Source organism: Diplotaxodon limnothrissa, linkage group LG4 (assembly GCF_057381915.1).
Source record: "Diplotaxodon limnothrissa isolate DT_005_m linkage group LG4, D_limnothrissa_male_GT1.1, whole genome shotgun sequence".
In the NCBI taxonomy this organism is placed as follows: Eukaryota; Metazoa; Chordata; class Actinopteri; order Cichliformes; family Cichlidae; genus Diplotaxodon; species Diplotaxodon limnothrissa.
Genome location: NC_140599.1, coordinates 15,635,607 through 15,651,634, shown reverse-complemented (window position 1 = coordinate 15,651,634; position 16,028 = coordinate 15,635,607). Strand labels below are relative to the sequence as shown.

General features: G+C 39.7%; 2 pseudogenes; both read right to left on the bottom strand.

Annotated features, from left to right (window-relative positions):
* Positions 1-14,010, bottom strand: part of LOC146633510 (uncharacterized) — an 82,440-nt pseudogene extending 68,430 nt beyond the window's left edge.
* A 223-nt stretch (positions 14,011-14,233) lies between these two features.
* On the bottom strand, positions 14,234-14,698 carry LOC146633509 (Ig heavy chain V region 5A pseudogene; annotated as a pseudogene).
* Positions 14,699-16,028: the final 1,330 nt, after the last annotated feature.

Here is a 16,028-nt window from a genome sequence, read left to right as displayed (position 1 = left end):
TTTCTATCTCAACCTAAAAACAAGTTATCTGTCTTTCAAAAGAGACAAATTCTTTGAAAAAGTGAAGATGGTGAGATTTCAAACAAAACCTCAAATCAACAAGCATCATTTAATCTCACTATATTTAAATTTCTCATTGAAATTATTTTAATTTTGTGACATTTTATCGTCATTATCATTATTATTATAAGATGTGCTTACAGACTCACCTTGGAGAATTTATCAACAAACTGACTTCCAGAGAAAAATAATCTTGAATTCATTCATGATCTGAGGGCTCCTCCTCTGGTAGTTTGATGCTACAACTGAGGGGGTTTGTTAAGCTGATGGGCTGTGTCTCTCTGGCGCTATGGTAATACACACCAGTGACTTCAGTCTGCAAATCTGGTTAATTTTCAAGTCACTTTCTTGTTTGAAGTTTTTAAATTCGATACTGAAATTATTCTTCAGTGGATCTTTGTAGTATGAATCTGCAGTCTGCAGAATATCCAGTCCTGTCCCTGCAGGGTTTTTTTTTTTTTTTTATCCAAGCTGTGTGGTAGCTCAGCAAATAAGAGACCTGACAGGTGATGGTCAGACGCTGACCTGGCTGCAGAGTCACAGAGGCTGGCTGTGTCAACTGTTCACACTGTAGTTAATTGTACATAAAGTAACAGTGCGTAGCATCCATGATGTCAGTGGTTCTTTTCAGTGAGACTCACAGGATCCAGCAGCAGAGCTACAGAGAACATGTTGGTGCTGAAAGTGATCTTCTGGAAGCTTCTCTTGTTCTGGTTCAACAAAATTCACCATGTCAAGTTCTTATATGTGTCTGTGAGGAAGCTCATTTTTAATACAGATTACAAGGGACAGGATGAAATAGAAATATGGATTAACCTGCAAACAACAAGTGGAGTTTGGATGTTTTGTGCTGCTATAAACTGCATGAAGATTTGTATCAGGATATCACAGTGAGGGAGTGGGAATTTGATTAGGGATGTGACATTGAATTATTTTTTGTCATTGTCATAAATTATTGTGACCTAGTTATGGACATTTTCTTGTTTTGTCATGACTGACCTATTGAGTTATTAACACTTACCAGTGTTGAGGCTCTGAGGGATTTTTCATTCAGCTATACTGATGGTTTGTATTACTGTGACTCTCTGGCACAGTAATACACGTCCTGGTTTAAGTGTCTAAGATGATAGTCAACTTGTCCTTGTGCAGTATAATTTGTATTATCAATCCAGTTCTGTCCCTGCAGGATCCCTAATATAATAAAACAATACAATAAAACCATGTATTTTTATCATACTGTCATTGCCTCAGTGAGACTCTTTGGATCCAACAGTGCCATCAGAGCTACAGAGAACTTGTACTGAGGGTGATAACCCAAAACTTCTCATTTTCTCCTGCACCAGGCTGATATTAATCTTTATATCAGTGTGTGAGGAGCTTTGCTTTCTGTACAGAAGGACAATGACCGATTATAAGAGAGAATGAATGGCCTTGTGGTTGTACTGTAGTATTGGTTTGGGCATAATTAAAAGACAATTATTTAAAACAGAAATTTAGATTTTAATATGTCTTTGTCTTTGTTTTTTTTTAATTGATAAAAAATTAAATTAAGACAAGACATCATAAAAGCATTTCCCATTGAGGCAGTGTTATTACATCTTTCGATAACTTAACTGTAATTTCTGTAACTTTAAGGGGAAAAACAGCTGGCAACAAATTGTTCCATCTTTTGATGGGCTGACTTTTTGTAGAGCATTTCTTCCTCTTGTGTCACTGTGACTCTCGAGTACAATAATAAACAGCTGAATCTTCAATCGTCAAGCTGTTCATCTGCAGATACACCTGCTTTCTGCTGTTGTCTCTGGAGATGGTAAAGCGGCCTCTGAATGACTGAGAGTACCAGCTGCTGCTGCCACTGCTGATCCAAGCAATCCACTCCAGTCCTTTTCCAGCAGCCTGTCTGATCCAAGCATTACTATAATCACCACTGAACCCTGAGTATGTACAGGTCAGTCTGTGGGAGTCTCCAGGCCTTTTAATCACTGATTCAGACTCAGTCAGTGTTTGACCCTCAGAACCTACAGAAATGTTAATGGCTTATTATTCCAAAAAGTTTACTTCATAACAATTAATTTGAACAAAAAATGTAAAAACGTCCTTACCAGTCAAGAAAAAAAACAAAATCAGTAAAATAGCAAAATAAACTTTTCTGATCATTGTTAAGGTCAAATGTCTTTGTCTAGTCTGCAGTGTCTCTGGTAGATTGAGAACCAAGATATATAAATCTACTGAAGGTATCAGTTTTACATAGACTCCTCCTACAAAGTAAACTCAGCCGTATATAAAGAACTTAGTAAATATTTTTAGCTACTAACAGATGAATAGAATGATATGTTATAATAGCTTTATATAAAAAGTAGAGCGTGCTGCCCAGACTGCTAGTTTGAGTAAATGACCTGAAATGTTTGTTGCACTAGCTGCCCTGTTCAGCATGTAGTACATAATTTATTTTGGGGTTTTTTCTGCTATGATCTTCAGCCGGTCCCTGTCATTCCTTTTTTCTACTAGGATAAGTAGAATGATGAGGAGCAAGCCACTGGACATAATGGGTTTCTGGGCACAACAGTGCTGTCGTCACATTGTATCTGAAGTGCCCTTAAGATTTCTTTTAAAAAGCCAGATGGCCCAACCTAATTTCCAGGCAGCCAGAAACACAGGGTCATTAACTTTTGCATCTTTTCTGATGATTGAAACAGAGAAAACATGCAAACTGCAAAGCCTGAAGATTAATATCAGGATATCAATGGGAGGACAAATATATGGGAAGTGACAGATATAATTTTACTGTATATTTTATAGTTTTTTTTTAAATTAAATTAAAAACATGTTTTTATTTGTAAAACTTTGACTAAACTTTGGTGAGGGGAGGATGTTAGTAAAGCTGACATCCATCATGAACAACCCACATCACCCACTGCATGAGTATGTGAGTGGGCTGAGCAGCTCCTTTAGTCAGAGACTGAAACACCCTCGCTGCAGGAAGGAGCGCTTTCGCAGATCATTCATCCCAACAGCAGTTAGACTCTATAACTCCTCAATCACAATGTCATAAGTCACTGGACACTGTGAACATCCACGGTCACCACTTCATGCATAATGGACCTTCTATGTGTATGGACATGTGCAGGTATATATGTATGTATATGTATACATATGTCTATTTAGTGTATACATGTGTGTGTGTACATGTCTATAAATAGGAATAGTAGTGGTACAATAGCTATATCAAGCTATATAGTTTATGTCTTCCATATTTCCAACTATATCCATAATCACATACTGTGTATGCTACCATTGTATATAGTGTATTATCTTACTTTTTTTCATTGAGTGTACGTATTTGTATTTTTGTATTTCCATCTGATATCTGTACCTGAGCTGAGGTGACGCAAAAATTTCCCCGTTGTGGGATAAATAAAGTCTTATTTTATCTTATCTTATCTTAAACAATAAACAGTAGGCTTCTCACATGTACCCCTGTGATGACTTAGATAATGTGCATATTTCATGAATATTGCTTTGTCCTCAGTTCGCTCTATTTTCTCTCTTTCTATCCTTTGTGCTGCTTTTGTGTGGAGGTGGGACACATCTCAGGTTATCCGTGCACACACCTGTTCCTCATGTACTTCTCTGCAGCCACTACTTGATGTAACGTCAGATCATCAGTCTTTGCTGGATCATTGCATTGCATCGGTTAGCAAAACTTGGCTCCTAGACCTTTGTCCTCCTCAAAATTTCTGCTAAGGAGAGGAGAGCTATTTGGTGTTTTTATGAGAGAATCTGTATCAGTGTGGATTTGTGGAAAAGTCAGCCCTGTCCTACTGGGACCTTCATTAGGGCCAAGCTTTAGTTTGTATTTTAATTCACTTTAAATAAATTCAGTGAACTTTAGCATGAGTCCTGCCTGCTTAGTGATCATTACATATTTGTATTATTTTAGTTTTGCAAATAATGAAAACCAACAAATTCTAACCTTCATTACAGGTGGTTTTACACAAAGGTTTAGCTGGAAAAACTTATCATATAAATGAGTATCAAAATATATTATTGTCACTTAATTACAGAAAAAAATGTCAAATTGAGCAAGTTACTAAGGTTGAAAATGTAAAACTTTATTCATAACTATAACTTCAAAAAATATATATTATCATGGCAATCTCCAGTGCTAAACAGAGACATGCAGCAGATAACAGTGTTCTGTAGTCTGGGGGCTCCTGTACTGGTGGAGGATGTTACACATGTTGAAGCTCTGAGGGGTTTGTGTTCAGCTCCACTGATGTTTTGTATTACTGTGACCCTCTGGCACAGTAATACACAGCAGTGTCTCCAGGCTGCATATTCTGTCCATTTAGAGTCACTGTCTTGCTTGAAGTGTCTAAGTTGATGGTGAACTTGTTCTTTAGTGAATCTTTGTAATGTGTGTTGTGTCCATAATGTGCACCTCCAATCCACTCCAGTCCTTTCCCTGCAGGCTGTCTGATCCAAGCTGTCCTCCAGCTGCTTAGAGAATAAGAGACCTGACAGGTGATGGTCAGATGCTGACCTGGCTGCACAGTCACAAACTCTGGCTGTGTCAGCTGTTCACACTTCACACCTGTGGAGAAAACATGTTTTATTTAACAGTAACAGTCAGTATGCTGTGATCATTCTGTCAGTGATTTTTTATCAGTGAGACTCACAGGATCCAGCAGCCAGCAGGAGCAGCAGAGCCACAGAGAACATTTTGGTACTCAAGATAATCTGATGGGAACCTTTCTTCTTCTGTTTTAACGGGTGGCATGATTTCAAGTCTTTATAGTCGACTGTCAGGAGGTTTGCTTTGCATATAGATGCATGCTGACAGATTATAAGAGATCTGAAGAGATATAAAGAATTGTAAAAAAAAAGTGGTTTTGTCAAATCAGTTCAGACATTCTTTAATTGATTTCTTGTATTCAAAAAATAAACAGAAAATAAACATAAACAGGAAATAAAAGATAAAACTGACATTTCAAATCTTATTCTAAATTCACAAAGATATACAGTTAGACCCGTGCCAAAAAAGTTCCCTTTTTTTTCAGTAAATGTTGTTTTCAGTATTCAGTGAGTTGCACATTTGAAGAGGCAAGCTGTGGCAACTTTTCACATTTAAATGTTTTTGAAAAAACATTGAATATCACTGTAATAACAGTAACACTTAATGTGCTGTGATCTTGCTGTTAGTGTCTCGACTTCAGTGAGAGTCACAGGATCCAGCAGCAGCAGAGCTACAGACAACAGGTTGGCACTCAAGGTGATAGCATGGGAGCTTCTGTTGTTATTAAAAATATTTTTATTTAAAACTTTTAATAAACGTCTGATAGGTGGCAATCTTTTTTTTTTTAATCCATGTCCATTATTTTCAATATTTGCTTTTTTTCTAAATAATGTTTCTTATTACCATTATCATCTCTTTTATTAAAGAAATTTCTTACAATTATCTCATCAGCCGGTGTCCCTGTTTTTGAGGAACAACAGCTTCCTTTGGGATCTTCTAAAAGTAGATGGCAGGATGTTTTTGTAAAGCCTCTTCAGCTGCTTTAACCACTGTGTTTCTCTTTAGCACAGTAATAAATAGCAGAATCCTCTGGCCTCAAATTGGAATCAAACCAAATCAAATACACCATGCTGTTGCTATCATCTCTGCTGATTTCTATACGTCCTCTCAAGCTGCTTGCATAACTATTTCTGCTGGAAGTTGAAAAAGATGCTCACAATCAATTCCAGTGGTTTTCCTGCAGGTTCTCTGTCCCAGATCAGATAAGACCAGATAACACAGCAATGAAAACTGAAGCCTGATCCTCTACAGGAGAAACTGAGAGTCTCCCCAGGCCTTTTCTCTGACTGGAAGGAATGGACTCCATACTCTGACCTGTAACATTTGATGAGATGATAACAGAGAGGAACGAGTGAGACAGATAAAATGTTAAGTATCATTAACTCACCATCAATCAGTGTGTCCTGGTACATGGTGAAATAGTGAGCAGCACAGGAACTCAGGGGGAAGCAAAAAAGCAATCGATGAGGTACAGCACAAATGCTACGGCAAGGACGAGGCAGGACGTCAGGTCATTCATATGTGTTCATTCATAGTTATGATGCCTTCAGTGAGAATCTACAATGTGAATAGTCATGAAAATAAAGAAAAAGCATTAAATGAGAAGGTGTGTCCTGGTAGTGTATTAAATACTGATATTTCCGATGTTAATAAATGTGTTTTTGTTAACGTGAAAATATGGGATAGTCTGAATGCACAACAGATCACTTCAGAGGTTGCCAATAGTAAGCTTTAGTGTGTTTAGTGCTCTCCCTGCCAGTTGTGAATTCCTCTAAACCCCCAAAGTACACAAATGCAATTCATTCAAAGACAGGGAGTGTACAGATTTACAAGGACACTACATGTGTTTGCAAAGAAGAAGAGTTACAACAACAGTCTTTGTGCTTTCAAATGACTGCACCTCTTCATAACACCGCTGGCATACCAACACATTTATCGGCATCTTGAAATCACTACATGAGTAGTTTTTTTTTACTTAGAGGTGGAAACTATATTGCTGCTTCTGCACATGGAGCTTTGTCTCACTCTTGTGGAAAATCTGAGAATTACAATATCTTGGAGCACGAAGCAATTTTCTGAAGGATAAACATGGTGTTTATTATTATTATTATTATTATTATTATTATTATTATTATAGTAAAAATGGCCAGTATAATTTAAAAATTGGACTGGAATCTTACTTTTAAACAATCAAATGACAGGCACTTATCTTAATCAATGCAACTATTATACCATATAAGGTGGTGATGATAAAAAAAAAAAAACAATGAGGGTGAAGCATATCTTCCCTTTGGTTTCACCTGCACAAGTGCCAAGGTAGGTCTCCCCTGCAGAATTGGTTTTCCCTGTGTCGGGAGCAGAGATGGGCAGTAACGCGTTACTTGTAACTTGTACTTGTAACTTGTACTTGTAAAAAAGTAATCAGATTACAGTAACGTGTTACTTGTAACGCGTTACTGTAATCTGATTACTTTTTTCAAGTAACGAGTAAAGTAAGGGATTACTATTCAAAAACGGTAATTAGATTACCGTTACTTTCCCGTAGGAACGCTGCGTTACTGCGTTACTAAAACCGTGATTTTTTGCGAGAATGTCTCACGACAGTGACGTAAGCGAGTGCGCCGTTAGTGACAACAGCTGTATGCAGATCAACAATGGATAATATATGGCGTGTGGGAGAGAGTATGAGCGTGCAGCGTTTAAAGCGTGGAAGTACTGACCTTACTTTAAGTTTGATTCCATAAAAAGTGACAAAAACATTAGCATCCACGTGCGTGGGAAGAAAACTTCTTTTTACAGCGAAAAAAACCCCTAAACTTCCAAGCAAGCACCAAGTGCACTACGACATAATGGGAAACTCACAGAGAAACTCGCGGATTCTTCAACTGACCGCGGCACACCTGCACCAGGGTAACCCTCCGCCTACCCTACTCCTGCTTTACAGGTGAAAATAGAGCAACAGGACCGCTGAGTCTTTGACTTTATTTATTTTCTGCTGTGTTTTACTTGCATCTATTTGAAAGAGTGAGTGTAAACACAAAAAATATTTTATTTTATGTGCTGGAATGTGTAGAAAATAGGTTTCAATGTTAAACTAATTTATTCAAGTCAGAGAATGTTGCATATAATTAAATTTTTGCTTGATGCATAAAGTTAAAAGATTAAAACTGATAAAATAAGTTTAAAAAAAAAGAGACTTTTCCATTTGATTACATTTTGTATGATGGATTATGCAGAAAAAGTAGAATTGGGCTGACAGATCTATCGCTTTATCACCTCTTCAGGTTGTAAATCGTGTTTTTAAAAAGTAACTAAGTAACTAAGTAATTAATTACTTTTGAAAATAAGTAATCAGTAAAGTAACGGGATTACTTTTTGGGGGAAGTAATCAGTAATTAGTTACTGATTACTTTTTTCAAGTAACTTGACCAACACTGGTCGGGAGCGCGCGCTGGGCTGTGCAAATCGTGGACAAACAGTATCCCACATTCTTGATTTTTAGTACTTTGGACCAGAAGAAGCTGCACTAAAGTGAGACAAATCAGGGCATCAATTAATCTATTTAACAGAAACTATTAAAGTATAAATCAACAAAGTTAAATCAGCTGCCTAAAAGGGAAGCAAGAGTAGCTTGTTACCAAAAATATAGCTGGTAGAGTTTGACTATAAACTTATTGACTTTGCAGGTAAAGTTTCTGTCTTTCTTCCAGTACGTCTGAGGGACTGTGAATTGACTGCTGATTAAAAGGAGGCCAGCGCCTTCAGCCTTCAGGAAAATCTTTTTTTTTTCTTTTTTTTTTAACTTTAATCACCATTGACTTGTAAGGTGATGTAGAGGTCACATGAGGACAGTTTTTCCCTTCAGCAGATCTGGGCAAGATCCTGATTTCTATGGAGTTTGAACTGGAGGATAATTTTAAAAAAAAAGCAAAAATATTAATTAGGTCCTCTTTGGTCATAAGATGCCTGAATTTCCTGTGATCTTAATATCATTTTACCTGCAATATTTATAGTCTTCTCAGCAGATGTGACACACGTTTACTCTCCTCTGCATGTTAAATGCTTTACTTTCTTCCACCAACTCAAATTTTTTTTTAACTTATAATAAGAGTTGTGTTTTACTCTTATTAGCTGTTTGTGGCGCTCCATTAATCAGCCAGGAAATCATGGCATCAAAATTAGTGTGGACCCAACATGTTCCTTGCACATTAGAGTCTGACGCTAAAGTCTTAAACTTGGGAATCTCCACATGAATGAAAGGTGAATTTCTGTGGAATTAAAGAAAAACATGCTAATTAATAAACTTTATCTTAAGACTGTTTTTAATTTGCTTTACATATTCCTGCAAATGTGCATGTTGAATATGGGCTTTGAGACAGTAGCTGTACATACTCACTGTGACAAATGCTTATTGTCTTCTTATATTCAGTATAATTGTGATTAGCTTTGCAGGTAAAAGTTGATCCTTGTCCCCACACTGAGAGTTTGCTGCTCAGGCTGAAGGTTTTCTGCTCTGTCCCTTCACTTTGTAGCTTCGTTCTGCTTGGCTTCTTGTTTTGACTCAGTGGTGATTTGTCCCAAAACCACTCCAAACCCAGTTTGTCTGGAAAAAAGCCATTTAGCAGATGAGCCTTACTGGTGAGATTCCAAATTCCCAGTCCGAGACTGGGTACAATGTGATGTTTGGCGACACAATCCATGGCACTGAAATAAAGAAGAGATTAGTTTGATTTACATAACTCATTATAAATATCATGTGTGAACACAACAAGGAAAAACATTAATCTTATCTAAGTTATACATACCTTCAGATTCTGGTAAATGCAGAACTCTTTCAGTTGTTATTAAGTTATGTTAGAGTTGTACTTTTACATTGTTTAGTGTTGTTCAGCAAGGCGAAAATAGGGCAGGAAGTCTGTTGCACAGTTGTTATGCATGATAAGGCAGAGTGATCAGGGCAAGCAGCAAGCGGAAGCATTGAGTAACAACCAGGTCTCAAAAAAGTACCAAAACACAGAAGTGAAAGAATGCAAAGAGCAACGGAGCATCACAAACAGCAGGTGTGAGGTGTGGTTATGCCAGTAAGAGAAACAAAGTGCAGATTTAAATTTCTCATATCAGTTTGCATGTGCACCACATCCATATTTTCTTATCAATTTTCCAAATATTTTAGTTCTCAAATCTTGCTATAATAGACTAAAATGCAACCAGTTTTAAAAGCTAACATTTTGCATTTTTGGTATCACATAAGCTGCTGATCCCAGCGCTGTGGATGTGGATTGGCCTGTATTTATCTAATAATAAGAACTTTTAATGCTTTTTTTTTGTTTACTATATTTTAAGCAGGTGTGTAAAGCATATGAATTATTCACTGTTGCTCTTTTCTTAGTGTAATTCTAGCAGCCACTGTCAGTATCTGATCTAATATCTGCTCTGATAAATTATTCTGTAAATCTGATGTGAAGTTTTTTACAGAAGAAAGATTGCCAAGTGTGATTAGCGTTTATGCCACATGCAGTTTATTTTTCTGAATCATGTGTGAGTTTTAAAACACTGCCTGAAAGTTTTTTGAGTTACACAGTTTGCAGTACCATTAAGACCCAATTTAGCTGCTCTCTCTTCTTGTCTTTGGAAATTTGTCACTCTACAGGTTATAAAAGGAGACGATGTAACACAAATACATCCCTCAGTAGATAACTCACGCAACAACAATCTACAATGTTGAATGTTTTTAAATATGTCATTTTTACACTGACTAAAAATTGGGACAAATAATTTATTGTGTATTATTTTGTACAAAAATTCAGAAAATGAGAAAAACTAAAATATACAACTGATTATCAGATACATGTAGACAGGATAAAGACTACTGGATTTTGTACAGCTGTTTAAGGAACTTAAACAGCTTAGGGTGGAGTGCCCACTCTGATTCAGGAATGAGTTCCTGCCCCAAGTGGAGGAGTTTAAGTATCTCGGGGTCTTGTTCATGAGTGATGGGAGAAGGGAGCCGGAGATCGACAGACAGATTGGTGCAGCGGCCGCAGTGAAGCGGACGCTGCACCAGTCTGTTGTGGTGAAGAGAGAGCTGAGTATAAAAGTGTCACGGTCCGACAGATCTGCCTGAGAAGTTTTGCTTTGTGTTCTTTTTTTTTCCTCCTCTCCCTCTCTTTCTCCCTTTCTCCCTCTCTCCCTCTGTTGCCTGGGCGGAGTTCATTGTGGGCTCCCACCTTTGGCCTACATACCTGGGAGATGATCAACACCTGCGTCTCATTAACTGGCCTCTACTAAAGGGAAGAAGCGAGACTGCTCTTCGCTGGATCATTGCTTGACCTGTGTCAGTGAAATCCTGGCTTAGACACTACAGTCTAGTTCCCGCGTTTCAGCTTTTTGTGCTAACACTTTTGTTTCCCTGTGTACAGACCTCTGGACCTGCCCTTGTTCCCTACGGAGTTTCTGGTGCGAGAGAGGAGTAAATGACTGGTGAGATGCCAAGAGAGACTGAAGAGGAGTGAGAGTGTTCCCCTGCTTTTCCCCGTGGATTCCCTGGAGGCTTGATCCCCGCACGCTTGTATATAGCACTGAGTCACTGTTACACATTTCACCTGGTGTTTGTAAATAAAAACCCTCTGTTCTTCCTTTAAGCAAGGAGTCCTGCGTTTGAGTCCCCCCGGTGACCGTAACAGAACGATCCAGCCAGTATGGACTCAGCGGACTTGGAATTCATGCCACAGCCAGATCAGCCTGCCGTTTCGCCTGAAGTCATGCTGGTACAGCACGAGCAAATGTTGCAGCATATCAACCAACAGCTGGCAGCTCTCACTCCGGCACTGGCCCAGGGCACAACGTTGCTAAGTACATCCCGCAATCTTCTCTTTTGCAAATCTTTCACAACCAGCACCACCGGCGCTTCCTGCACAACCGTTCCCAACCCCCGAGCCTTTTTCTGGTGGATTGGAAAAGTGTACAGGCTTTTTAACTCAACTCTCTCTGCCCGCCAGTAGAGAGGGGAGTACAGGTGGGCAAACTTTCTTGTAGAGATTCTCCCTCACACCTTTTAATCCCCGCAAAAATCACTGTGTGTTCGACTTCTCACGCGCTCCGTGCCTTAATTGACTCCGGAGCAGAGCAAAGTTTTATTGATGCAGCTTTAGCCCGCCGATTAAACCTTCCAACTGAGCTCCTTCCTCACAGACTTAAAGTTACGGCACTCAATGGGCAACGCCTCCCTGACGTCACCCATATCACTGAGCCTATTTCTTTAACACTCTCCGGCAATCATTCCAAGACCCTGCACTTGTTTGTGTTTAAAGCTCCGCTCACGCCATTGGTATTAGGATTTCCTTGGTTGCAACAACACAATCCCACACTAGATTGGAAGACAGCTAAGGTTTCGGGGTGGGGGGAGGGGTTTCACATGACCTGCTTAAAGGTCGCTATATCGCCTATAAGTTCTTCAGATCCAGGCTCTGCCCCTGATTCTCCTGATCTCTCCTCCGCCCCTCCCATCTATAGGGCTTTGGAGCGTGATGTCACGGGGGTGGGCGTGGAAAGGATTTTGGCCCGATCTGCCATTTTGGGGGTCTAAGTAAGGAGCGAAAGCATAGCCATGGTTCGTACTTGCTGTGTGGTCGGCTGCAATGTTCGATCTTACGACCGGCACGGGAATAAGTTTCGATTGTCTTTTTATGCTTTCCCAACCTGGAAGCAACATGAAGGAGCTCATGTATCGGATATTACCAAACGAAGGCGTCTAGCCTGGATAGAAGCCGTGAGACGAGCTGATATCAAGTTCTGTTACGTCTCCAGATATCAGTTGGTGTGCTCAAGACATTTTCATTCCAGTAAGTTCTAAATATGTTCACATCACACTTTATAGCTGAATAATATTATCGTTGGTGGTCTCGGAAGTTATAGAAATTGCGATCAAACATAGAATGGAGTGACTTGATTGGTTGATGTAAAGACAATAAATGAAATGAGACAGGAAGGACACAAATTGGCGTTAATAATTTACCCGATTATCAATGTGTTAATTTGCATGTACTTTACAATTATGGGCATATAATATGATAACGATATTTTAGCAGTTCAATGATAAATGTGTAACATTAATTATGGTGGGGGGTGGAAAATGGCTATTTCACTCGATGCACTCCAGCTGACTTACTTTGACGACGTACTCAGAGTTTGGCGGCTTGAAAATAGCCAAATCTTGCACCCAGCCATTTGTAAATTGGATGTGCGCCTCCAGTGACTTGTAATTACGAAACTGGTTCGCTGTGTAAGCGCTTACTCCACAAACAAGATACGTGAAGATATCGGGGTAGGACAGTGGCGGTAAGTCGTCTGGGTCTTTACTCCACTGCCGTATTTCATATGGGTCCAGATTTGCGATGCACTCTATTTTTTTTCAAGTACCGCTGCTTCGCCTCTGGACGCAATCGGTCTCTATACCGTCCGTTTTCTTTTGAGCTGCTTTTAAATGGTAAATGGTAAATGGCCTGCATTTGTATAGCACTTTTCTAGTCCATAGGACCCCAAAGCGCTTTACACTACATTCAGTCATTCACCCATTCACACACACATTCACACACTGGCGATGGCAAGCTACATTGTAGCCACAGCTGCCCTGGGGCGCACTGACAGAGGCGAGGCTGCCGGACACAGGTGCCACCGGGCCCTCTGACCACCACCAGTAGGCAAACACGGGGTTAGTATCTTGCCCAAGGATATTTGGCATGCAGCCAGGATGCAGCCTGGGATCGAACCACCGACCTTCTGATTAGTGGCTGACCTGCTCTGCCACCTGAGCTACAGCCACCCATAAGCATGTTTCTTGTCGTCGTCGTTCCAACACAGTGTGTTTGTTTTGATTCGTAGACCCCGAAAATGGAGCTGCGCTCCCACAATGCATTGCGGCGTGACGTCAACTCCAAAGCCCTATCATGATCTCCTGGAGGTGTTTAGTAAAGACCGTGCATCTTTGTTGCCCCCTCACAGACCTTATGACTGTGGTATTGACCTCCTCCCCGGCACTCTTCCTACAAGCCGTTTATACAGTATTTCTCAACCTGAACGTGAGGCAATGGAAAGATACATCTTCCTCTCCTCTTGTGGCTGGGTTTTTCTTTGTAGAAAAGAAAGATAAGAGTTTAAGGCCTTGTATTGACTATCGGGGTCTTAATAAGATAAATGTGAGAAACAAGTACCCACTGTCTTTGCTAACATCTGCCTTTGAACTGCTTCAGAGAGTCTCCGTCTTCACTAAGCTGGACCTGTGCAATGCTTATCATCTGGTGAGGATAAGGGAGGAAGATGAATGGAAGACAGCCTTCAACACTCATCTTGGTTACTTCAAGTAATCCGTTGGGCATCTTTCTTCGCCTTTAGACAATAATTCTGATGGCAAAAGAGCCAAACGGGACAGGCAAAAAAAAAAGAAAAAAAAGTGACCAGTAAGGAATTTCCCAATTTATTTTTTTTGAGTAAAATCACCCATCAATTCTTTAGTGGTCTTACAGCTCCTCCTCTGGTGGCTTCATGCTACAACTACTCAGCCACTGAGAGGTTTTTGTTCAGGTTTGGTGATGCTTTGTGTTACTGTGACTCTCTGGCACAGTAATACACAGCAGTGTCTTCAGGTTGCATATTCTGTCCATTTAGAGTAACTGTCTTGCTTGAAGTATCTAACTGAATGCTGAACTTGCTCTTTAGTGAATCTTTATAGCGAGAGTCCCCAGTGTATTTCATCCCAATCCACTCCAGTCCTTTCCCTGCAGGCTGTCTGATCCAAGCTGTCCAGTCGCCACTCAGAGAATAAGAGACCTGACAGGTGATGGTCAGACGCTGACCTGGCTGCACAATCACAGAGGCTGGCTGTGTCAGCTGTGCACACTTCACACCTGTGGAGAAAACATGTTTAATGTAGTAACAGTAAGAATCAGTCTGCTGTGATCATAGTGTTTCTGTTCAGTGAGACTCACAGGATCGAGCAGCCAGCAGCAGCAGCAGAGCTACAGAGAACATGTTGGTACTAAATATGATCTGACGGGAGCTTCTCATCTTCTTCTGTGACTGACAGCATGATATCAGACTTTATATCAGCCTGTGAGGAAGTTTGATTTGCATACAGATGGATGCTGACAGATTATAAGAGGAAAAAGATCACACTGTGGCATTCAGTATAGTAGTAAGAAACAATGTTAGTACAATTAAAAGGAAATATTATTTAAAAACACATAGTGTTGGATTTATTTTTCTGGAAAAATTCAGACATGGCAGATAACAATATTTAAATGTAAACATCCACCAAAAAACTATTTATTGTAAAACTTTACAACACAAAGGCTTCACAAAACCAGCTTTACTGTATTTCTGAGTGTGAGAATTGAGTTAAATGTATTGTCTATAACTTGAGCAGCAATCAAGCAGTGTTTGACTTAGTGTGATTAGCTTTTGTGCAAAATTTCTTTCTCTTGTGTCACTGTGACTCTCGAGCACAGTAATAAACAGCTGAATCCTCAGTTGTCAGGCTGTTCATCTGCAGATACACCTGCTTTCTGCTGTTGTCTCTGGAGATGCTAAACCGGCCTCTGACTGACTCACAATAGAAGCTTCCACTATTGTCGCTCCAGATGAAAACAATCCATTCCAGTCCTTTCCCAGCTGCCTGTCTGATCCAAACAACATGAATATCGCTGCTAAACCCTGAGTATGTACAGCTCAGTCTGTGTGGTTCTCCAGGCCTTTTAATCACAGATTCAGACTCAGTCAGTGTTTGGCTCTCAGTACCTGCAGTCAAACAAGAATAACTAGTGACTGTTTTCCAAGCTTATCATTTCACTTTCACAACAATGTTAGTAAAACAACTGCACTTCCCTTACCGGCCTAGTAAATATAAATGATAAGAAAATCAGCCACGAATTCAGGATGATTCATTGTCAAGGCCATTTGTCTCTGCTCCGTGTACAGTGGTGGTTAATCATGTATTCCCTGTCTTATATTCTGCATCATGTCATTCTCACTGCTCTTAATGCAGTCGTCAAAACAGTTAAGGCATTTTTCATTACACAAACTCACCTATTTGTCAATTTTGCCAGGCCCAGGAATTCCCTCTCATAATAGGTTTTTCCACCATACTGAGCTACAGATATATTTTGAATGCACAAATAGCCTATCTGACATTAATAAATGGTTGATTACCCTGTTTCAGAGAGCAGGGAGGTGACAGTTATATATCGTATAATGTGGTGGGAATGCAGACAGTTCTTGTAACAGTGTCAAAATCCCCCTGAACTCTTTCACTGCTGTCCCATAATAAAATACACTCAGACATGACACACACAGTGTCACTGTTTATGATTCCTCAAAAATGCACTTTTCAACTAAAAGT